The sequence below is a fragment of the Bombus terrestris genome, chromosome 3 (assembly GCF_910591885.1).
Source record: "Bombus terrestris chromosome 3, iyBomTerr1.2, whole genome shotgun sequence".
Classification (NCBI taxonomy): domain Eukaryota; kingdom Metazoa; phylum Arthropoda; class Insecta; order Hymenoptera; family Apidae; genus Bombus; species Bombus terrestris.
The window spans coordinates 704,791-731,150 of record NC_063271.1 but is presented as its reverse complement, the minus strand read 5'-3'; the positions used below and the strand labels follow the sequence as shown (position 1 = coordinate 731,150).

The 26,360-nt window shown below is 41.4% G+C and overlaps 1 protein-coding gene across 11 annotated transcripts in view; it reads right to left on the bottom strand.

The window, feature by feature from the left end:
- The window catches only part of LOC100652225 (ras GTPase-activating protein raskol), a 254,380-nt gene that overhangs the window by 174,611 nt on the left and 53,409 nt on the right, over positions 1-26,360 (bottom strand). For 4 of the 11 annotated variants that reach the window (XM_048404027.1, XM_048404031.1, XM_048404032.1 and 1 more), the window contains exon 1: positions 6,705-7,256. The exons of 5 other annotated variants lie outside the window; for them this stretch is intronic. The gene's annotated coding sequence lies outside the window, so the exon portion shown is untranslated. Of the gene's footprint in view, positions 1-6,704; positions 7,257-26,360 lie in introns of those variants that run through there. 2 more of the 11 variants (XM_048404029.1, XM_048404034.1) reach the window with 2 other exon arrangements.

The window sequence follows — 26,360 nt, the reverse complement described above, 5'->3', positions numbered from 1 at the left end:
CTGCGCATTTTACAAGCTACGTTGGATAGAACGCGCGAACTAGATTCGATAGTGTCTCGAACGTTTAAAATTGTTTTTACAATAACGATTTTTACGATAAGGTTTACTCGTTATGGAGAAAATGCAATCACACGCATCGATACGAGGCACGGAAACGAATTTCGTCGTTCGCATGGAAGCTACAACGGTATAGAGTATATATATATATACAGTATACGGTAAAACATAAAATGAGGTACAGGAAAGTTCGTTTTTCTCTCGTCTTTTTTCTTGTTGTTAAATTATTAGTATCTACGTAATATTCTCGCGAAAAGGAAATCTCCGCTCGAGAACGTGTAATTGAATGAACGAAATATTGCCAACTAAAGACAAAACGATCAACATTTATCGTATCGATATCTATCAACGCTACGAAATTAGATGGATGAGCATGTTCCCACGTTTCATTGCCGGAGGTGTATCTCGTACGCGTATCGCGATACACGTATCTCCGTGCAAAAGAGATCTAGCAACTTAGGCACGAATCGATCGGCCAAAAACGATTAGCTCGGACGCGGGAACGCGTGCAAAGATCGAGATCGCGGTTCGCGGCGATCACGCCGAAGATCACGGCACGTGAACTGGTTTCGCGAATACCGAAGAAGCGTGACGTGTGCGTGGTCGCGTGTGTACGCGGGCAACGACGAAACAAGAGCGAAAGAAGGAGAGAGGGAAAGGTGGAAGGAAAAGGGAAAGCAGGATCCAGCGTACAGGTCGTTCGCATCCGAGTTCGAAGTTGGCGGGCGAACCTGTAATCGTTTCGTGACCACGGACCACAGTACGTTTGCCCGTCTTTCTTTTCGCCTCCGTTTCAGGGCCTTTTCCAGCCGACCGACACGATCAAAAGGAACACGACCAACAATCCCGTGAGAAAGAAATTGGCCGTCGGCACGAACACCGAAATTTCCCACACGGAAGAAAAGTAATTTGGCATTTAGCGCGACGGCGATCGCGCTCACGTACACGCCGTGTATACCGACATAAACTGATAGTTAGGTTATACAACGATAGGTTATAAGCGAATCGTTTCCATAACGATATCGTCGAATATTCTCAAGTTGCATCGCTACTACTCCTTGTTCTTTCTCCTGCAAAATTTCTCGTGTATCGAGACAAAACAGCCAACCAAGGCCGTCCAAAGTCGTCCAAAGTCATCCAAAAGTCTGAAACGCGTATGAAAGGCAGCGAATCTGCGAAAGAACCGCGACTAATTGTGCCATTTAGGCTCGTACACTAGACCCGCTTCCTCGTCGATCCGGTCAGCAACGACGTTCGTCGCCGATGCGAGAGATCACCGGCCGCCTTCAAAGACTCGTTTCCATCTGTATCCCGAGGCGAGGCGAGGAATCGAAAAAGAGCTTAGTCGAAAGAAGAGGTAGCTAGGAGGATACGAAATACGCTGTATATCCGTATACGAACTCTGACATTTCGAGGCAGTGTCGCAGACTTGTACGTGGCTGAAGCTCGTGAAAAGGATCTCGAGTGGATCCGTTCCGGCTACCACGAGGACCATATCGCCGCCTGCTCGTGCCATAGAGCCAGACGAAACAGTCGAGGAAGAGAGCAAAGAGGGACGACCGAGTACCTACTTACGACAACCACGATCCCTCGTAAACATCGGATGGAGGCCTCCTGGGAATCCGCAGCAGGAACAAGGATACCAGGTGCACTCGTCTTGATAACGAGCTTGGAAGCGCTCGCGCGCCGGCCGAAGATCACATTCCGTCCGTTTTTTGCTCCGATGTCAGATTTACGAGTGGAGGTGAGCCTCGATTCAAATTCAGCGCTCTCGGATCCTCCGCCTCGCGGACTCCAAACGATAAGGAATACGTATATCCGACTAACATTATAGACTGGCTACTACCTGTGATAGCTAACATCGATTCACGACCGTTCTTACCGAAAGTTAGTTCCGTACTTTCGTATTGCTATACCGACTAATTAAAATTACGCGTATCAAGTTTATTACCATTCAGAGGTACTTTATTTTACTGCTACTACTTTGATTTACGCATGGCACGAGTTAAAAAACGACTTAGCGGAAAAGTACAAGTACGTGCAAGTATCCATTTTACCTTCTATTCGAATCCGATTATCGTTCCAAAGCTCCGCGCGCTCTCTCTCTCTCTCTCTCTCTCTCTCTCGGTCCACAAATACCCACCGAAACATAGTCTTCGCTAACGAAGTGCATAAAAACCTTTCAACAACTTTCCAAGTAATCAAACGAGAAGAAAGTAATTGCCTCGTAAGTTATCGGGGAATCGATAAAGTCGGCAGAGAGAAAAACCTCGGAACAAGAGATTGCGCGAGTGATTCGAATCGCTAAAAGTTTCGGTCAGTTGGAGAAGAAACGCGGAAGGCGATCGAAACATTTGCCTGCGTTACCTAATTGCTCGTTGGCGATCGGCGTGTATCGGTTCGAGCGTAATGTTGATTTAAATTCGCTGGAACGCGTTAGCTCGCGCGAAACGCGCGCCCCATCTGGCCGTGGAACTCGGTTATGCGGACTATGCCCCGAGGAGAAGGTAAGCCAGTAACAACGGACAACGACGATGTGTTACGCCGTGTACGCGGGAAAGAGAGAGGGAGGAAGCGACACGGAAGAAGGAGGACAGACGGAAAGGAGGGACCAGAAACGAGATCGAATCAGCTGAGAGGGAAGCCGGTCGGGACTGGCGAACCCAACAGAATGGTTCTTTAAATCAGCGATACAGCCAAGATTTGTCAAACGTGTACCGGACCAAGTCGGCTAATTTGTTCCGTGCAAAGACCATCGCCGTTTCTCCGTTCTCTTTGTTTCGAGTTCAGGGAATTTTGGGAAATCGATTTCGCCCGTGTGAGTTCTCATACGCTTGTTTATAGACTCTTTCGCTTTTACACCGTATGATTGATCCGATTATTCCAACATTTTTTCACGAAAATTTCGAAAATAATATTACGTTTACAACGTCAATCATCGATGCTTTATATGCTCTATTTTTTATAATATATAATAATTTTTAACTTTCGATAGTTTTAATACCAAACTACGTAGGTGTATAGATAACGAGACGTTCTTAATCAGACGAAGCACGCGCTTGATCTAAATCTTTGATCGAATTAACTTTACCGTAACAGCTAAAAGTAACCTCCGAATGATAAAACGCGATATCTTAAGCGATCAAGGAATCGCAAAACGTTCGAAACAACCCAATTATCAAAAGAGATACATTCCACTTTCTGTAACAAAGTCTTTCTCTATTCGAGACAGGATCGCAAACTTCCTAACGACATACGCAGGCAAATACAGACACATCCACGGTGAATCCAACACGGTCTACGTCGGCTGCCTAATAACTTAACAGTTAACACCTGCGGAATCGAAACTAAACGGAAACACGACGCGACGTTCGCCACGATCAACCGCAAACTACCCAGTAGCCGTGTAATCCGTCCTCAGATGTTCGAAAACAGAAACTTATCTCTTCGCACGAATTTCAGGGAGCAGACATCGCGATTTCCCGGTCCCATGGTTCCACTATCCCTCGTCTCTATGGTTAAAGGGACTTTGGTCCTGGAAATTCAGTAACTCGACGGATCAAAAGCTGCTAACGGAGCACGATTATACGGCGACGAATCGAAAGTCGAGGAATGCCAAAGGTGCCCCGTGTTCCTCCCTCGTAGGTAGCAAGTCGCTTCATTTCGTCGAGTCTTGCAGAGTTTCCACGATGAGATCGCGTTCCAAGAGTCCACCTTATAAATTATTGATGCTTCTCAAAGGTTTTCCAACGGAGAGTAAACGACTCCTACTAAGGTCTTTGCGTCTTTCCTCCTTATTTCTCCCCCCCCTTCTCCCTCTGTCTGTCTCTCTCTCTCTCTCTCTCTCTCTCTCTTCATTTCTCGCGCGCGCGCGCGTTTTTTTCTTTACGCTGAACGATAGATAGAGTTAGCCGCGAGATATCTGCGAAAGCGACGCGGAAAACAGGAATTCGAAATCGTAACTCCGCGCAGAGAAGTTGAAATAAAGGGTTCACTAACGACCGATGCTATAACGACTGAATAAAACCTTAACAATCATAACACGCAGACCCGTAGGTTTCTTGCAACATCGATCTTATGGCACGACCAGCGCCCGGAGCTTCAAGGGCTTATTACGATCTGTCTTACCTTGAAAACCCATTACGCGCAACCGAACTTTTTTCGCGGTCATAAACTTTCGTTCGCTAAGAGTGACGATCCGTGCCAAGTCTCTAGCAATCACTAGAGAAAGCATCTTCTTTTTCTTTTCATAGTGCAGCGAGAGTGTAATACGTTCAACCTGCTGAAAATCGAATCGATGAATTGCAATCGAAGTTTCGTCGCTATATATTACACGGATCGTTGTGTTATGGCTCCTTCGATTAAAATTTCCATTTGTAAGTGAAAATTACGCTACTTCGTTTCTAAGCGATGGAAAATTTAAGAAGGTATCCGAGAATGTTATCGTTCAGTCGATAAAACGAAGAAATAATTGTTAACGTACTCGTGCGTGCTGATTATTACGCAGAACTAAACAAAATTAGACGATTCTATTCGATAGCTCAAAACGTAATTGTCGAGTACACGATTCAAAGCAACTGACGATCCTTTCATCCCGTTACTTTTTCTACCGATAAGAGTATAACGAGTGAAATGAAATTTTCCATGAATAAATTTGATTAAACCTTCGGTAAATACGTAAGACGTGTATATATTAGAAGAAGGAAAGAATTCTGCCATTGAGTTTGCTTAATCCATTAGTTGAAATCAATTAATTTAAAATTGATTAAAAGGTTCCGAATTCGACTATTTCGATAATATTCCTTTAAATCTATATTATATTTTTACTAGCATTCTATATTTAAAAAATTTAAGAGAATAAAGAGTTTAATACCGACATATTTAATTCTAATAACACGGTACTTTTATATAAAAATTATTCCGATTCGACCATTTCAATATCCGTTATCGTTGCTTCGAGTGTAATCAATTGTCAAAAAATTTGATAATACGAAAAAGGCGAACGAACAAATATTCAAAGAGCGAAGGGCGACGTGAAAATGCGCCACAAATGACCAAGCATCGATCAGAACCAACAATTATTTCATACTGCATACTCTATGAAATAAAACGAACATCGGAATCGACATTTATTACATTTTCGTTACTTCGTTATTAATATATTTTTACAATTTCTACCCAATTTGCACATCGTTAATGGTCTGATAAATATTTTCAAAGTAATTAGATACATCTATGTGCTCGCAGACAGAAACACACGCGATAATTGTTTGAATTTATATTTATTTTATTCTTCTTATCTCGCTTTACCAACTAATTTCAGGAACAGAAAAACGATGAAACCATCGATATACGAATAAAATAATTTACAGCTTGCATTTATTTATCGACCGTCCAATATTTCAAATTAGAAAATAACGATACAATTTCGTCGTTTCAAATTGCTATTATATACTTTTAATAAATCATTGTTTTCTTCGATTTTAAACAGCAATATCGTAAATAAGATGCAATCTCGTTTCTTTGTCGTTCAATTTCAAAGAGAAAGTGTCTAACCTTGTTTACCACCTATGAGTAGAGGAGGTATGCTTAATTGTATAATTATAAAGTTGATGAAACTCTTTTAAATCTAAAGAGTTTTAAGAAAGACCGGCAGACACATCCTACGACTTACACGATGTTATAAAGGGAACAAATAATCGAACGTTTCTTCAAAAGGTAACACCATCACAGGGAAACGTTCTCGGGTTGCCCCGGATACCATCGCAACGAGGATTTAAATTTGAAAACGGTTGGTATTCGAACACGCGGGTGAAATAAAGCATTTATATAAATAAAACCATTCGCGTAGATACTCGACCACGGTCAGCTACGTTTAATTATGCGGAACCTCGCGAGATCCATTTACTCGGCAGAAAGCGACGCGTCAATTTTATTCGATGCCCCCCCCCCCCATCACAGGCAAATCGTATTAATCTTCTTTACTTTACATTAGCGACGATGGTATTTATATTCAGATGCTATAACGAAAAGTTGATCGAACCGAAGCCAGCTATGCCACGAACGTAAACACGTTCCGTATAATTATTCTGTTTACAAGCATGGATAAACTTCCTACTTCTTAGAAAGGGAGTTTGTTAGAGAAAGAACAGAGTATGTATGTATCAATGCATTCACGTATACATGTACGAGTAAACTATAGAAAAATCGAACGTTATTCATGGACGAAGAGTCGATGAATCCATTTTTGCGTTTAACTTTGCGAAATATTCTTTCTCTTCGTTGATATACGCGTGTATACATTATGAATACACGATTATCGATGAGTCCAAGTTTATTCGTCTTGAGAATACTTCGAAATCTGTGAAAATCGAGGTCATAATCGATCGATAGGGGAGAACGAACCTCGATTCATCGAATTGCAAATGCTTTCGATAAATGTAGTTTCCGATCTAATAATACGTTTAATGATACAGACTAATTTCCTAACCTGTACACGCAACGTTAGTTGAATTCCGCTAATTTTCTAGGATACTTTACGATCGATTTTGTTTCACGACGACAAGTATACCCGTTAAAACTGCACAGCGTTTCGATATGCCTCGGAAGATCATCACGTGATCAAACAGTCCGTCAGAAATACGTACATCGATTGGCAGTTACCTGCAGCGAAGCGTTACGACGAGCCGCGGACGTCGCGTCGCGGCGTCGTCCGAATATTTCGAGCGTAAAACTCGGCGAGCTTTTTTCTCCAGCGCTGTCGCCGCGATCAAGATAAACGCCCGAAAAACTTGGGGTTCAAGGACTTTCGACCTGGAGTCAACGTACACCAAGACATACCGACACGTCGCTCCGAGTTCTTCCGATTAAAACATCTCACATCGAGAAAGACCGCACAAGTTACCGGTTTTTCGTCGTTGGAAACGATCCACAGGATGGAAATTATCCGAACGAATCGCGTACGATCACGAGAAACACCAAAAACACTGTCACAGCACCGCGCGAACATACGACGACACTACGAACGAGTGGAACCGGATACTCGAACCACTGTACACATCAATGCGCCACTTACCGCGCGTGATTCTTTCGATCGCTTCGAAACGGTGACAGGCGAACGAGAATTTTCAACGGCAGGTCGGCCAACTTTTTGAACGGTCACATTTTCCCGCTGACCGGTTACTCGAACGGGAACACACGACATAGACGCGATGCTTGCTTGCCGCAAACTGACAACGCGGGACAATGCTAACCGGCCGAGACCGACCGACCGCGCACGGAAATGGCCGACCGAGTCGCGAGTATTACGTGCGTCGCGTCGACCGATTGACGGACGCGGGGCTATTGATATTTCCATGCTTCTGCTAATCCTTTCTGTCGGCGGTTGAACCGACGCGAATTAAATTCTTTCCTCTCCTGGAAAATAGAGATGCTCTCACAGGTTTCCTCCTCTTCTTCTCGAGCGCGAAAGGTTAATTAGCGGCTGCGTGGAAACGTCTCGGTTCTACCTGTCTTTTCGCTATTACGCACGATTACGCACGATTACACACGATTACATACAAGAAACAAAGTCAAATTTCGTTTTCAAAATCTTTCACGATACGCGCATATATCCGATTTATACAACTATGGACTTTAGATATTTTGCTATTAAAGTTTAAATGTATACTGAAATGGATAATTTGTTCAGAAATTTTCCGCAAACAGGAGAAAGTACAAAGATTAAGAAGAAAAGAAAGGCACTACATACTCGTCGACTCGTATTTTCTATTTTGCGTTCCATATAATTTTATACTTGAAACGTTTCATTGATAGAAACGATGATGACAAATATACGTGTAACGACGCTGTATAACACACATATTCTATAGCGAAACGTAACATTATAAACTTGCGAACTAGATGACATATATATGGAATATAGTTTGCGAAGATGACACACTTTTATTAGAATTTTGTATCGAGAAGGGTACACTGAAATTTTCAATACACGGATTTCAGCGTTTTATTCGTCATTAAACCATCCTGTCGTCGCTATCTCGCGGTCAACTCTTTGCCATCGTAGATGTCACGGTGACAAATGGCACGAGGTATACTCGAGGTTAATGACAAACTTTCCTCGCTGTATCGAATGGAAGAAGAAGAGGAAGAGCGGTAAATTTTATTCGTTTCCAATTTCCAAGAACCACTGTTGCGCGCAAAATAGCTACTATATCGCCAGCCATTGGATCAAGATGTACGAAACGAACAATTTTATGGAACGGAAGATGAAGCGAGATAAAACAAATACAACGATTCGTACGAAGAATCGGAAAACGCTGGGGAGAGGAGGAGAGGAGGAGAGGAAACAAGAGAAAGCGATCGAATTTTTATTTTTACGAATAAACCACTTTTGTCATGTATCGTTCGTTGCGTGAAATAATAATCTAACATGCTGTGCCACGTCGAAAATTCTAACCGGATCGCTTAACGAAACTATGGATTAACTTAACGAAACTTTCCACGATTCTTCGCGTGGCGAAAGGTATTTTTATATCGTCGGTCAACGAGGTTCTTCCAAAATCACGTAGGAAGAAGCTAGCGTCTAAATACACGTGAAATTTTCGAATCGAATCGATGGAAATAAGGTTTCAATTTTGCTCGTTTTACGATCTGATTTGTCCGACGACTCATCGACTCGTCCACCGATATCGATTTGTTCGCGTATACGATTGCTTTTATCAGACATTACAAGACACGTACATGACATCGTGTATCTCGAACGTATTATACCAAGACCCAGGTTGGTTCGTCCGTTACACGCTCGATATCGATGTGGTATTAGAACGAAAGATTTCGTTGCATCCGCGGATACATAGGTGCCTTCGGCGTGCACCGGATAGAGACGTCTACGTTGCCGCGTATCGGCCACTCCTAAGTTATACAGTTAGCGGCAGCAGTCAATGCCGATAAACCGGTCGTGAAAATAAAGCATTTGAAATTAGCCAGACGAGCGTGTTCTTCTTCCCGTGCACGCGCACGAAACGAGAAACGAAACGACCGGCCAGAGGAAAGGCTTGGAGGAAGTGGAGGGACTTTGAAGTCGAAAATAGCCAAAAATCCAGCAGCCTGCACGGACTAACGCGGTTCTCCGCGCTACGCGACGGCCTCTTCCCTCACGGTCGCCATGGCTAGAAAAGTAACGGTGCCCAACGATCGTTGAACTTGCTACGATGTGACGGCCGGAGCCATTAAAGACAGGCCAAACAGAATATGGGATTCATTGTCAGCGCGAGAACGATCGTTCGACTCGGCTGACTCGGGGAACGCCGCGCTGCCTGCAGCCTTCTTCCTCTCTATCTGGCCGTGCCGCGCCGAGAACATAACGATGCGATAAGATACGCGAATTTATTGAAGTGTAAAGCCTGCAAATTATCAACCACCGCGCGGCCACGACGACGACTGGTCTTCGGCTATTGGCGGAGTTTATCGCGATCCGTGGAACGGCCAATATAACTGGAGGAAAGGGTACGCGAACCAGCCTCCGCGAAGATTGACGCGATGATATTCAAGACTGCGCGAGACTTACAAGTTGCGTAATACGTGGAGTAGTCGCGATCTGCGTTTAGACGGTAGTAAGACCAGCGATACGCGTGTGCTTCGAGTTCGAGCGGTTCGATCGGTCGATCGATAGCTTGGCGGATACAACGATTTTGTCAACCGAGCACGGCGGTCTTTTTCCATCTATTATCTATCGTTTGAGAATAGCTTTATACAGGACCTTGCGCGAAACTAAAGCACGCTGTATCTTCAAACGGACGATAGAACAAAGAATTTTTATCTTTCGAATATCGACTATCAAAAAAAATTAAAATAAAAAATTAAGGAAAGAAACATAACTCGTAGGTTAAATGGCGGGGGGGGGGGTGATCCCATTATGGGAAAATTATCTTTTTAACGTGTCCAAATAAAACTCGTTTTCGATTTAATCACCGTCGTTAAGGAAGCTCATTGTTTCATCTTGCTCGTTCAGATGCGAAATAACGTACACCACGTATGTATACTTAGTATCTTAGTTGCCATCATCGAACGAAACTCATACCCGACGTATTGCGCAAAGTCATGAATATTTATGCCCACGGTACTACCGTACCATCGAACGTCTTCCCCTGAAAAATTCGCCACGACGAGAATCGAAACGGTCGCTACCCGCGTTAATGACAGACATTAACGCGTATATTAACGAAAATGACTGACAATAACGTCTCATTGTTCCTGCGACACGAGCGTAGCGTTGTGTCTAAAAGTGGTCATTCCACTTTCTAATTCCATCTAACGAGACGACGAGCTTTTATAAATTCTATTATCCGCAATCGGCCTGCAGCGTCGCAATTATCAGCGAAATTTATTACCGTCTACCGTGAGCGAGGACAATTCGGGAGGGATCTATCTCCGATGTCGTTCGTCAAGCAACATATTGTCGTAATAAGATGCTTCTTCGCGTAATACGCCCGCCGTTTATAAAGCGTTCGCGTTAAATAAATGGCGGGCGCAAATTACGGGAAGTAATCGTGTGTCGTTCGAAGCGATCGTCCTCGCGATAACAGCTCCAGCGCCCGTTTACAACGGACAAGGTGTAGTTCGTGTAACTTTTAAAAACCTTTTTATCGATCTGTAACGACCATGTAGCTAGCTTTTTCTACCCTTTCTCAGCCCCTCGTTGTCTTTTTTTCTTTTTCTTTCTTTCGCGTCTTTACATCGAATATTCAATGTTGCCTGTCAGATCGATGAAAGGTATCGCGCGTACAAAGTGTGAGTGATTTGTTTCAAGCCAGACGTCATTAAACCAGATTTAATTAAAACGTGTTATCGTAGTAACCAGTGTACACTGGATTAGGCAGCGTGTACGAGTAGGAATACGCGCGGCACGTAAACGCGCGTGATCGTTTTGCCATAAGGATGTTCCATTCACTAACGTACCGGCGAGAAAATCCATGGAATATACCGTATAAACAACTTTCTGCCACGACCAAGTATCGAACAGTGCCATCGATAAGTGTGCCTGCTGTTCGCTCTCTACATTCGTATGCAACCTGATTCTACTTACCGATGCCACTTACACCCGGACCTAGATATTTTACTGTTCGATGTCCTTACTCCACTTTGCCGTTTTATCTAGATCGATTTTAGTTGAAATAAACTTTACTTATTTATCGGTTAAGCATTAACGCGTAATTATGGTAATGCGTTGTTAATTGAAATTGAATCGCGAATTCATTTATCATCGTTATACGCGAAAGTGTGCTACTTTTTAGAACAGTTGCAATGCTTTTATTAGCAGCAATCGTATATGTTTAACGACAAGCGCCTAAAGTCTAGATTTCTATCGGAATCGTCGTCGTTTTCGTACACTTATCTCTTTGGGCCAAGGTCAAAGCAAAGACCACGCACATCGAAACCTCGTTTATCTTTAAAAAAAAGTTGGCGGTATGATTAACAAGTAGCGTCTCCAGTAGCGTAATGACCCAAATTATGCGACGCACGTATCCGACACAAGGTTCGCCGGATGTTCATGTAGCCAGCACGCGCACGCGATACTCGAGCTATCGAGGGAATCGTGACACGGTGAAAAATATCGATGGTTAACAGAACAACGCGGAAACTTTGACAGGCTGGGAACATTCGGCGCGCTACCTTTTCAAACTGCCACGCGAAACGGCTGTACGGAGGAAAGAAAAGGACAAAAGTGGACGAGAGGTTGACGGAAGGAGGACAGGAGCATCGGGTCGGCTTCGTAGGTTTCCTCGAGGGCCCGCAATTCATCGTCCCGATCGTGTGCCCGGATTCCGCCAACGCTCACGGCATTCGTATTTCATGCCATGCATGCGCAGCAGATATACCAAAGAGAAACGAGCGGTTGAGAAAGAGGAAAGAAAAGGAAAAAGGATAAAAGACGTTGGTGGAGAACACGCGAGAACGCGAACAGAACAGACGGACGCGATGAACGGGAAAACGAAGGAGGGAGCTAGGTCGGCGTTTCGAATCGCTCGGCAGGCTCGCGCGTTTGAATAAATCTAACGGTGAACATCCGCGAGGAGATGCGAAACGAAGTAGTCACGGAGTGGACGATGAAACGGTTGCATTTGGAATTGGAGAATCAATCGGAAATCGAAGAAAACTAGTCGACCCTTTAAAATCAAAGTAGTAAATATCCAATCTATACTATCTCTATCTGTACGATCCATCTAAATTGCAATCTCTTGCAATTGCAGGTTGTAATTCCGTTATCGCTATCTACATTTAAACGACATGGAAAATTAATTCATCCAACGAACGACCGACAAATTTGGAACCGTTGCCCCCTGTTACCAACAATTTCTTCTTACAATTTCTACTATCACGCTCCACGTTGATATGTATTTATACGCGTAATGTCTAGATTGAGATTATATTCGGAAAATAAGATTTCTATCGCGTTTCCTTCGTGCCATCGAACAATTTTTGTGGAAATTTAAGAAAAAGAGGCGGGGATCGCAAGTTACTCGACTATTCTAAAAGCAAATTTCTCGAGTCAGAAAGATTCGCCTCGTCTCGTGAAATCGATCTCGATCTTACGTTAGTAGAACTGTAGGGTTGTGGCTAATTTATAATCGGCGACGTCGCGTGTAAACGGTTCTTAAAGACGCGTGTTGCGCTAGGATGTGTGTGGAAACGAGCACTGGATGCACGCGCTGCTACCGGTCGACGATACGACTTCCCTCGATGCTCGCGGCAGCAATAAAATCTCCTACGGATTCGGACTTTCTCTCGGTTTGACAGGTGGATTGGCGAGATTCGTTGCGCGACGCGTTAGAAGAGGGAGAGGGGCAGCAGGTTGTAAAGAAAGGTAGACACGAAAACGATGGATTTGGCAGAGTTTGAATCGATAATATAATTATAGAATATGAAATAAGATTACATCGACGAGAAAGCTTCGAGTTACCTACGATACGAAGAAACGTACTTAGCATCTATATCGAACAAACATAAAAATTCCAGATTTGCTTTATAAGAAACAATACGTCTACTTGTTGATACAAGCTCTATCGATAAACGTCAAGGTTTTCGCAACGCGTATTTCTATCGCCAAATAGAGGCGAACGCGACATATGCATATGCAGTTTCGATATCATAGGAATCGAATATAAAAGTACGGAGAAGCATCGATAAAAGCGGAAAGGGTCGTAAACTTTCTCCGGATATGAATTTTCGAGAGAAAACAAAGTGGTCTGAGAAAATTCGATAAAGGATAGGATGACACGGTCGGAAACAGACTTACAGATGAAACAGAATTCGCTCGTGCGTGCTCGCGATACTAAACGAAAGCGCGTTAATTGCGGATGTAACTGGCGCGGCGCGTTGCGATTCTTTCGTTAGTCCCGTTTACACGGCCAACGAAGCGAATAAGCGTCGATTGAATTATATTTTCGCCTTCGTTGTAATATAATATCCTGCTACTCTCCTTTCTGAAAAAATCTAGATCTCGCGGTGTAGAAATAGAGAAGCGTTTCGAATTCGTAGTCGAACGACCGTTCGCACTTTCACGAACAACGAAAGTAAGTGTTAATTTTTTGTAATAAGATTGCGCTTCCATGTGGAATAATTTTCGGTCTCGACTAAAATCGAATCGTAGGAATTGGGTACGATCGAATCGAATAACTTTGAGAACGATTCGGCGAATCAGCCGATCAAAGTTCTACGGTGGTTGGAAATTTTAAATCATTTTCGTATCGCAAATCTTAATACCACGCTAATCGTACACGCGACGTTATACATATACATGTTGGTGCCATTCCACGGCACGAAATGCAGACATACCAGCGGTACTCGCTGGCATCTAAAATTTATCTCTACATTTATCGTTAGCGTGTATAACACCGATTTTATATTATAATTTAGTATCGGCGCGTATTTAATAAACAGACGCTCGTATAAAGACATTTGGTATTCTTACCGAATAGCGAATATTATTCAGTCTCGGTATAAATTAATATCAATAGGTATACAGGCGGATATAGTTTAGCCAACTGTCCTCGTTATGGATTTTACTATTTAAGTAAAATAATTCTCATAAAAACGATATAATTAATATAATGCCTGTAACAGAAAAACAATCGACAGCAAGCGTTACTTTAATATCGTAACTATCTAGATCATTTTATAAGGTAAATTTATCTCGATTTCAAATTTTCTAATTAATTGTGGTAATTAACTAATAATAATAATAATAATAATAATAATAATAATAATAATAATAATAATAATAATAATAATAATAATAATAATAATAATAATAATAATAATAATAATAATAATAATAATAATAATAATAATAATAATAATAATAATAATAATAATAATAATAATAATAATAATAATAATAATAATAATAATAATAATAATAATAATAATAATAATAATAATAATAATAATAATAATAATAATAATAATAATAATAATAATAATAATAATAATAATAATAATAATAATAATAATAATAATAATAATAATAATAATAATAATAATAATAATAATAATAATAATAATAATAATAATAATAATAATAATAATAATAATAATAATAATAATAATAATAATAATAATAATAATAATAATAATAATAATAATAATAATAATAATAATAATAATAATAATAATAATAATAATAATAATAATAATAATAATAATAATAATAATAATAATAATAATAATAATAATAATAATAATAATAATAATAATAATAATAATAATAATAATAATAATAATAATAATAATAATAATAATAATAATAATAATAATAATAATAATAATAATAATAATAATAATAATAATAATAATAATAATAATAATAATAATAATAATAATAATAATAATAATAATAATAATAATAATAATAATAATAATAATAATAATAATAATAATAATAATAATAATAATAATAATAATAATAATAATAATAATAATAATAATAATAATAATAATAATAATAATAATAATAATAATAATAATAATAATAATAATAATAATAATAATAATAATTATGACCAATTATGGAAATACAAGTATCTACTATATATCTACGTAAAGAAATGAAAGTGAAGATTAGGTTGGAAAAATAATCCTGTACGTAGGATCGGTCGAAAATATCGCTGAGAAAAAGCGACGGATCGTTAACGCGTGTAAAAAGCCGGGTGTAACCCACGATCTCACGGGTTGCGCGTTACACAGGTGTGAATCTCGTTCGCTCAACTTGCTTCGACTCACTGGTCGAAGCGAGTCAAAGTGGAAATATCGGAGATCGCGAGCTCGCGTAACGGGGGACAAGGACGGTACGACACTAGTCCAGTCGGCCTCGAAAACCTCCGTATGCCGTTATTATTCCACGGCACCCGTTACTCGGCGACTCGGCGACTCCGGCGACTCCGGCGACTCCGGCGACTCCGGCGACTCCGGCGACTCGGCGAGGGAATAAAAAGAAGAGCGTGCCGCGGAGTCACTAGGTTTATGTTTATAGTTCATACCTCGCGTATATGCCGTGCCGCGCCGGTTCAACGTTTCTCGGTCTGCTCGCCGGTCAGGGCTTTTTGCCGATGATCGCGTGCTGCTCTCGTATCTCGTAACCGGACAGGATACTGGACGCATTTCTTCGGAGAAAACGAATGAAATTCGTCGCAAGTATCTTTCGAGTCCATTCCATTTAGAATTTATCGTGAATTTAAATTCACGGGATAATATGACGATATCCGAAAGAAGGGAAAAAGTACCAAAAGGATACGAATCGAATCTCAAGCGACGCGAGAAACTTTGCAAAGTACCGAAAATTTTGGGGAAAAGTTGTTACTTTTGAAATAATTCGCGGAGATTGATATCATCCTTGATACGATGACAAAGATCAAAAACAAGTGAATCGATATTAACGTAAAAGAGAAAAAAAGTAATTCAACTATACGGAACTATATCCAAGTGAAAGTATTTCTCTTGAAATATTCTCGGATATCGAATGACTCATCTACGTTTCTGTCGAACCACCACCTGTTTTCCCCGCTTTGCATTCCTTTTCCGTTCGCACTACGATCAGCCCGTTTACGTTCACCGTTCCTATTACCAGCATCGACGAGAAATATTTCGACGCGAGCCGAATTGCAAAATCCTCCGCAGAGACATTTTCCTTCCCTTCCTCGTAAGCTCTCCAGCTCGCGGAAGTTGCCACCGTCTAGTCTGCGAGCCGGCCGCGGTCGGCGTCGTTTTTATTTTTCTTGCCCCGTTTCGTTCGCCGCGTTTCTCTCCCCTGGCGATGCCGGAAAGAAATTACCGAATGCCGCGGGTGCGACGTTGGAGAGAGAAGTTCGAAAGGGTCGCGAGTTCTTAGCCCGGAATCATTTAAGACAGGGGAAACGCATCGTAAACCAACGACTTTTCTCTCCATCCTGTCCCGGCGAAAGGAACGAAGAACTCGCGTCGTCGCTCCGGTCCGCGAGACGTGGTCGATAGAGCTCCGCAAAACTTTTTCTCTCTTCTTCTCGTCAACGCGACGCGTTTCTCGCAAAGTTATACGATATTAGAAGGCCATAAAATCTTACACTCGACATCTTAATATTTTAAATAACGTTTAATCTAAATATCGATTTGTCGCTGTGTCTCGCTTTAAGCGTTCCACACGATCGATATTGTTCCAAAATCCATAACTTGAAATACAATATTTACAAACTTTATTTCTCGGAGTACGTTAATACGTACAAGTTCTATTACCGACATACGCGTCAGGCTTCAAAGTTCTTAGAAATAAATCACCGAGTTGGCTACGCGTGTTCCAAAAAATATAAAACAGTTTTTAATGTATGTATGTAGCGTTGTATATGTGTATGTAACAAAACGTTTCAATCGTAATTTACAGGTAGAAGGAACAGGGTTGAACATATACGTAGCGGAAAAGTCTCTAATAAACATATGAAAAACCGAAAACAATCGGCTACATCGGCCGTTATCTCACCCTGATATCAAAATTCTACCGTGTATTTTCAAAATTAGGTACTTCAGGTTACAATCCGAGTTTATAAGCGCGTTTACACGAAACAACGATTAAACGAAACTCTCCGACTAACTCTGTAAAACTGAGTTCGTGGCGTAGTCGCGATATACGTAGTTTCGATTCGCGTGACGCGAAACGACAGGACGAAGATTAGCGGACCGGTAATGAAACGAAATAAAAAGTGGGCGAAAAAGAAGAAATACAAAAAAGAAAGCTCGAGTGACACCGGTCGTCGTAGATCAAGTCGAGTCACCGTGGCATGCGTAAGGCGTAAGCGGCTTTCGCCGACCGATATCATCGGCGCTACATGGACTTAACGTGGGTGGCAAGAAGACCATGTTACGTGTATGCCGATAGCGTGTTCCTCGTTGTCCTCGGCATCCAGGCGGATTTACAGGACCTCGCGACACGTGATACGTACAACACACAGCACGAAAGAACGATGGAAAAACAAAAGGAGAAATGCCAGGGGACAGGAAAAAATGAATCCTACCGGTCAGCCTTGGGTATCGAATTCGACCAGTCGATCGCTACCTTCCATCCAAAGGTATTACGCGTATACGCACTCGAACCTCGAGTGCAATCGATATCGGCCTGATCGCACGTTACAACGAGTGTTTCGGTTTACGAACGACTACCATGGTTCGACGACGACGGATGAATTTTTATTTATTTTCAATAGCGCTCGAGTTCGCCAACGGAATAGAGCTTGTCACGGAGACAGCCTCTTTTCACGTTATACCATTCCCTGATCGATTTATTTACTAATTTAAGATCGGTAAAACTGAATCGATGTTAACCATTTTCTTTTACGTTTTATTTTCTTCTTACTCGTATATACGTTTACACGGTAGAAAAGAAAAGATTTTTTAACGAGAAAGTTATTGCTTATCGCATATTTCAAATATCGACATCACGAGTGCCTAATTAAATACTCAATCTGTCTTCTCCGATTCTCCAATTAATGGTTAAGAAGCTCGTTGGAAAAGAATCGGGGCTAAAAATAAAATATCCAATTGATTTTTTTCTATAAACTGTGCCGAGAAAAAGACGAAGAAATTCATTTCAAACGTTATAATAAAAATACGTATTGTACTCGCGATCTACCTACGATATACATGTATACCGTAATATAGTTGTACAGTCGTTGTAAGAAGAAAATTGAAAGTATCATAGGCATGCAAAAAATAAAACGATTTATAAAATTTTCGCAAACGATGCAGGAAGAACATAGGATGAGAAAGAGAGGAGAATGGACCGACGGATTTATCGAAGAAACGTTCGCTTGGGAATAACGATATTTACGCGCATTGTTACGAAACGAAACGTTAATTGAAGAAAAAAGAAATAAAAAGAGGAAAAGAGTAAAGAAAGCGAAAGAGAAGGAAGGAAACAAAGGGGTTGGAAGTTATTTCGCTAAAGCATCGCAGTCGTCTACGAGACGAGTTTTAATTTCGCACCGGTTAACCGGTATGCTTTTGTTTTTATTTCCATGGAAAACAGCTTAACCGTAGAGCTTTTTAACGCCCCTTTTTCGCCTCGAACCATCGCGCTTAAAAATTACATATTCACCTTGCGACGATACATAATCTTCCGACGCTTTTGTCTTATCTTGTTTCACACTCTTTTTTATCGGCGGCGCGGGTTAATCGCCGATAAGAACCATTCTCTGTTTTATCGGCTCTAATTTCGAGAAAATGCTTAAACCCGTTCACCAGGTGTCGTACGTCATCAAGGTGATATTATCAACCTTAGCACAGCTGATAATGAACATCGTGATTTTTCGATCGAGCTTCTAAATTATTAAAATAATAATAAATTCGTTATTATTCCCTCGAGGATTATCTCCGACTCGTTGTTTTAAAGATTATCAACATGTTGTATCGTCGATAGGCTAAGTTTAAACAAGAAAGTCAAATATACGTACAAAATGTATCTCTAATTTACTAAATTTAAAAATATCCTCGTAACATAGACCGAAAGGATCGTTAAGAGATCTGTAATTCTTATTTCTATACTTTTGCTCCGAATAAAACTATCCGATTAAAATTCTTTTTTTCCGTTAAAGGCATTTCTGGCAAAGTAGAATGTTCGCTAACGATAACGGGCGCGCCAATCGTATATACGTACCGACGTATGCAGGCCTTTTACTATTATTCGTTTAATGGATGATTTTAAGACAATATACGCGATATTTTACTTCACCCTTCGAATTGAAAATAAAATGTAAAATCTAATTAAAGTTCGAAAAACGAATAACGAAGGGAAGAGAAAAAAGATAAAAATAATCGTATTCGAGGAGAATATAAATAATTATAATATGTTCGAACAAAATAATTTTATTCGCGAATGAAATTCTCACGTTCTGCGAATAAATATTCTCACGCAATTCTGGTTCTAGTTAATGGATGAGAGATCGCGCATTCTCGCGCCAACTTTACGCACGCCGTACGAGAAACGGTCGACGAACGATGCAATTTTTTCCGCGTTTCTCGCCGTCGCGTTGCGCCGCGCGCCATTTTTCGCCGGGGCCCGATAGGATTTCATGGCGTCGCTCGAAGCGACGCAGGCTTTTCACATCGACGAATAAAAATCGCGTACCGATGCATGACGGCGAAACGTAAAAGAATATTATCCGTTTATGCGCAGACGGTCGCCTAAATCCTAATTCGCCGTCGAACGATGAACTGAGAAATCCGCGCGTTGCGCGAAGAACGCGAACTTTCATCTTAACTCATTGAGGAATCGGTAGAGGTCATTCGTTTCGCCAACAAATCCAATTACTCGCAATTTTCTAACTCGAAAGCAAGCCTATCGACGATTCTTTAACGATTGTTTATAAGAGACAAGTACTTGAAAGGAACGATAAACCTTGGTACTTCTAGCGCTGAAGCGTAATATACATTTACATGATACGAATCATTCCTTGACAAATGTTCTTTCACGACACGCGAACTGTACCACTATAAACAGGTAGGAATCATTTTATCGTGTAAAATATAGCAAATTCGATGAAAGAATACCTTGTACGAAATATCGACACATTCGGAACCAGACGGGTATCAAACACCGGCCGACTTTACGGATCAATGTCGCGCTTCATTCTCGGTACGCGTTAGACAGATTCTGTACACTCGTATCTTGCTGTGATACCGCGGTTTATCGCTTCCGGGATTACCTAGACCACGCGTCTAGAGATTTTCGAGTTCGTTTCAATTCTCAATAGATGGGCGCAACAGCTGGCCCAGAAAGAAATGCCTTTCTTCTAAAATAAATCTAATTCGCGCGTCGATCTCTTCACCCACCACTTACTTTCGCCGTGTACGCTGCATAAACCCTCGTCGCATACGATTCTACCAAAACTACCCCAACGATTAACTCGGTTTAATCTCCACGCGTTACTCCAACCGGCACCGACAAAACCAACGAGCAACAAAATTCTCGCATCTGTTTAATCACCTGCGAAATTAATCCAACGAACGTAAAACGGCCTGGAGAAACACGCTTGATCCGTCCTGCAGAGAACGTCGCAAGGAACCGAGTGGAACGTGCACGAATCACGATTCTTGGGTTCACCGAGTCGCTGCAACGGCCGGAGAAAATCGAGCGAAAAAAAAAGAGCCGCGATAGAAGAAAAGGACCCGGAGTATTTTCGCTTTATCGGATCGCGCCGCTTCATCGGCTCGAGCGCTCCGTTTGATGCTCGCTTCGATGAGAATCGAAGTTAATGGACGTGGGAGCCGTTATATAGCGTGCACCACCCACGCGAGTACGCTCGCCTCGTCACGCTTTTAATCATCAGGGACAACGACGATGAAAAATCCAGGTCGTCAGGGGTGGAAATTCTACGAAGGACGAGGGTACGAACGGTACGACGGGCGCTGCAATCCCCCGGCTGCCGGCACGTACAGTATTAAAATGTCAGCTTGCACTTGCTGCGGCTAACCTATCCGACGATGACGATGATATCGTCGACGTACGATAATAATAGAGGAAGTCGACTCAACCATCCCTGTGGTGTTCCTTCTGCAAACTGGAAATCCGATCGGTACGGTATACTAGGAGCGTGATTGGAGCGAGAAAAGGATTGCTTATGCCACGCGATAAGATATCTCGCTCGACGAACTCGTGGGTGATCGATCAGAGGCAATCCGGCTTACCGATTCAAACAACCGTGCGTTTTTCGTTTAACGTTTTCTTCTCTTTCAAACAGAATCGAACAACTCGTTGTTTGTTGCGTTTGAGAAAATAACTCCTTCGGTTTTTATTAAAATAAACGCTGATCGAGCGATCGATCTTTCCAAAGATTGCCAAAGAATTCAATTTCCTTGATTAAAAGACAAAGTTATTCTTTAAGAAAAATCATGGTAAAAATACAGAATCGAACTAAAAGGACGGCAGAAAATTATACTCGCAATGTGCAATATAGGTACATAATTGAAATTTTATCGACTTTCGTCTCAGCGTGGAACGACTAATTTCATGTGCAGGCAAAAAGTTTCATTAAACCTTACGGGACAAAGTTGCAGCCGTGATCGAGAAACTTCAGAAGCAAAACGTTATTAAAAAACAGATCCTGTTACTCGTTTCACACAGGAGGGAAGTTTCCTTCGATCGTACGATCTTGGCAAACTCGACGAGAAATTCTTCAATTTCGATGCGTCAGTTTCGTTCGAAACTGGAAATATTCGTAATACAGACGTTTATTTACCAACTCCTCAAGCCCTCTCATGCCGGCTCTGTTCGTCTTTCCTAAAACCGGGCCGAGTTGCGTTTCAATTTAAGCATTCCTCGTTTAGTTCCATGCTGTCGATAACGATTAATTAGCGCTAAGCGGCTGACGACTACAACTTCGATCGACTCAACGAGTATATGGGAGCTTAGACATCGAGGATCAGTCTGGCAACGAAACGTATTACGATCGATCGGAGAAAAACTATCTCTCCTGAGGTACAGATACAAAATTCATTCGAGTCGACTTGGTGATAATTGAAGTAACGAAACTTTGATAGAAATTTTATACGATTTAGTTGTTTATTTGCTTATTTGCTTATTTGCTTATTTATAGGTGGAAATTTGTTAATATCCGATACACGATACAAGAATAATTGTTAGGCGTATGCCTGCCTAAATACACACCGTTACACGGTAGTATCGATTTTAAAATATTTTAAAAATATACGTCGATTTAGAAATCAAGAGTACTTGCTTCCCTTTATTCACTCTCTGTTCTATCAAAGTAAAATCTTGAAAATTTATACGCGTTTGTTGGAGACACTTTGCAGACCTTTCGTCTACCAGGCGTTACCTCTTGAGACGGTCACCTATTAGAAATTCTCAACGATACGTCCACTTCTAACTTCCAACCATCCTTGCAGAAATTTCTCGCGAATAAATTTACCATTTACCATTTAAAATACAGCGGTACACGGTTTGTGTAATTTCGTTTCAACGAGGACGATACTATTTATCTAGGAAGCTTCTCGAGCAATCAAAACGGTATTCGATATTTATAAATTATCCGGCAAACGAATCTCGTGGTTCGTACTCGTTCGACGAATCAAACGATCCACGGATCTTGGAATTATTTATCCGTGGATGCGGATGTATCAATGTCTCGACTTAACTTCCAGAAGAGTTCCGCATTAACTTTCGAGCCGGAGGAATAATTTTATTAGCCGGCAGCGTATTACAAAGGAAAGTAGCGAGCCATGCTTCTCGCGTTATGTCAATCTAGTCCATCCTTGTGTTACCTGTGCATGCATAGCGCACATAATAAACCGTTCGATACACTGTCACTCTGGCGAACGGTAGAGCGAACAAACGATATTGGACCACGAGTAAAACAACGCTGGTTAACGCGACCGACGTCCCTTTGCTAGGTACGATATTATATTTTACTTCTTTTTCCTACGGATGACCCCGATTTTTTTAATTCACCCTGTGTATGGTCGACCCGTTTTCTCACCGAGTATATTTTTCGTCTTCTTACCTCTTCTTCTTTTGTAATATCGTAGTATCGAAACACGAAGGACGTTGAAAAGCGTCGATCTTTTTAAAACGATATTAGCGCGAAACATTGAACTACGCGGTTAACCCTCGAGGAAATGCGTGGTAAGCACGTACAAGAAGATACATACAGTCGATGTAAAAAGTATTCGTACAGTAAATAACTTTAATACAAATATCGTAGAACATGGTTTATCGACAAATGTAAAAAAGAATTACCATGAAAAAGGGACAAGATACGTATTTCCTTTGTGGAAATATCAACAAATATGTAAAAAATTGCAAAAATGTATACGCGATAAGTATTCGCACAGTTGCAGTTTAATGGGGAAAATTAACAAGATCTGCCTAATATCTCGAAGAAAAGATCGCTACGCTTAATTATTTCGATATTTAATGGAGTTTCCTTTCGATCTTATCATGGGTCGGAGTCATCGCGGCATCGAATTTATCAAATTGACGAGTACTCTACCTGAAATATTTTTCGATTCTTCCGAAAGAGCCCTCTTTAAATCGTTTCTCGATGAAACACGGTGACTCGATATTTTTTGTTTCAGGTGATCTCGTATATTTCCAATAACGTTTACATCTACGGATCGTGGAGGTGTTTTTATCGTTATCCGAAAATAGTTATGTCACTTCTTCTTCGCTTTGATGCAGATTATTACTTAAAATATCTATTTAAGTTTTACGTTTTTCGTACGAATACTTACTACACGTGCCTTTTTATCATTTGCCGGGTATGTATTAATATCTTCGTAACAGGAATAGGCGTCGCGTTCTTTTCCTTCGTCGAAAATTATTTCGGACACTCGCAGGTACATGTATATATCTTTCGTTTGTTAAAATTTTGTTAAAGAAGTTAAGCACCGAACGAATACTTTGTACACCGACTGTAAACGGTAACGAGATTCATCAGTTACGCCAATCAGTTGCCAGAATTTTTAGAGGTCGAGCAATCGATCAACGCATAGTTAGAATCTTAATAAACGCTAGAGACTTAGTTTGTACGCGATAAATCAGAGAATTAGCCGTCGGTAATACCGTCGATCAACTTCAACCGGGCAATTAGATTACTTAGTTAGACACGTAAACGTAAACGTAAACGTAAACCACGATATAGAGCGAGGGAAGCGATCAAGCATTCGATCGTTACTTAGTTACGAAAATCAATTATACTTCGCAGTCCTTCGTTAACTCGTTATTTATCGTAACAAATAACGTTCTGAAACCAATTGATTTCCCAGTTGATTTACGCGATCCATCGAGGACAAAGCCAGTTAATACTACATAATATCCCGTTGTTGTATAACCGTAAAATCTATAACTTTCAAGTTACTGCCGATGTACATACATGCGTTAAATGCGTTAAACGCGTTAAACGCGTGGAAAATCGCAACTATTCTTGCGACCTGGAAATTTAACTCAACCACCCGACGCTTATTATCCTTTCCTACATATATGCAATCTTTGCCTTGGCCTCTATCTATCCAGACGTTTACCGACGAGTCCACCGGTAGGCTCCGGGTCTTTGCTTCGTTTACAACGCCACGTGGCGAGTCCAACAAGCATGAAAATTCGATACATTTTTTTGTTCGTTCGCCATCTTCCAACGATATTTCAGCCTACCGAACGCAACCAAACATATACGTATGTATCTAGATATTTTACAACGATACCTACTGTAGGCCCAACAGTAACTTCGACATCGCGTTGCGGCGCGGCGTCAAGCGGCGAGAAACAACCTTCAAAGAGAAAAAGAAGAAAATCCGACTTGTATCGAGTTTGAACGCTCGTATCGAAGGCTTTTCGCGATATAAATACGTTTTAGATCGAAGAAAGAGGTCGATACACGCCATGGGCTGATATAGGCGACGGTGAACCGACCTGGTCGGTGTCCAGGAGAACGACGACACTGGCGCGGCGCGACGACAAAGTCGGCAACGTGGCTCGTTCCGCGCTGACATCCCTTTTAGCCTTAGCATTAGCCGCCGGCTATACATAAACTATACAGGCCATAGCGCAGAGGGTGGGGGCGACAACCCCGTGTGTCTCGTCTCTACGAACGAGGGGGGCTCGCTCGTTCGGGCATGAAAATTCTGCACCCCTCGTTGCACAGAATCATCCCCCATCGATCGACCTATTCCGCTCTCGATGCTTTGCGACGGAGCTGGCAGGCGAGTAGCAGCGGGCAGAATAAAAAAAATATATATCGCATCGACGACGGGGATCCGCACGATGCAGGCCGCTGCGTAAACAATTTAATATTCACGGGCGAAAAAAGTCTGCGAAGGAAAAGAATGTCTCGTGAACGCGAGATATTTGCCGTTCCAAAGAGAAATTTCACCCGTCGCAGACCGTCCGAAGTCTAAATGAAAGAAAGATGTTAGGAAATGCCTAGAGGGTTGATTTTTACGTATCGGTTTCTTATTTGGTACGAGACGACCGAACGAGCTTGCTGGATGTTATGAAAACTGTATCGAAACGAAGGTCTTCTTATATACGTTATACATATATAAACGTTCGCGACAGAACGTACATAGGTATATCAGAAACCAAGCTACGACGTCGAATTTGAAATTACCGCGCAACGCGCGTGATACGTTACGAAGGTGAATTTTAGGGAATTGCTGGAAGAAAGATATCGAGAAACGTAATTAAACGCTAGAACGCGTTTTATTGCGTTTATACTCGTGTATTGGCGTAAAATAAATGAAACGCAAAGAGATACTCGAGGAAGACGTTACGAAACGCAAGCGTGTTTTAGAGAAGATCGATACGCGGAATTCGCGAATTCAACCAACAATCGTTAAAGGACCAATTCGAACGGCAATAAATTTCCAGCGAGCGCTTTCCGAACAATGGCGAAACAATTTTGTAACAAAGTACGTCTGTGCTCCCGGTGTCTACTATGCTACGCGAAAACTCCTCTAATGGCGACGAAGGAGACAAAACGCATTCCAGCCGCCGCCACCGCCTGATACATTGCACACCCTCTAGTTACTGCAATTGTCGGTAACTCCGTTTTGGTCATTTCTCGGTCGGTTTGACCACGAGTAGCCTGGCTATGAAATTTTCGAACGAAAAATTTTTGTCAAAAGTCAAACTATATCGCGTACACTTCGTTAAAAATTACTACGCTAATTCTATACATTGAGAATTTATCGTTGGATCGAAATACCGAGAACGTATGGTAGCTCGGTTTTCCTTCGTTTCGACGGAAATCCCTGGGTATGTCGCGTAATAA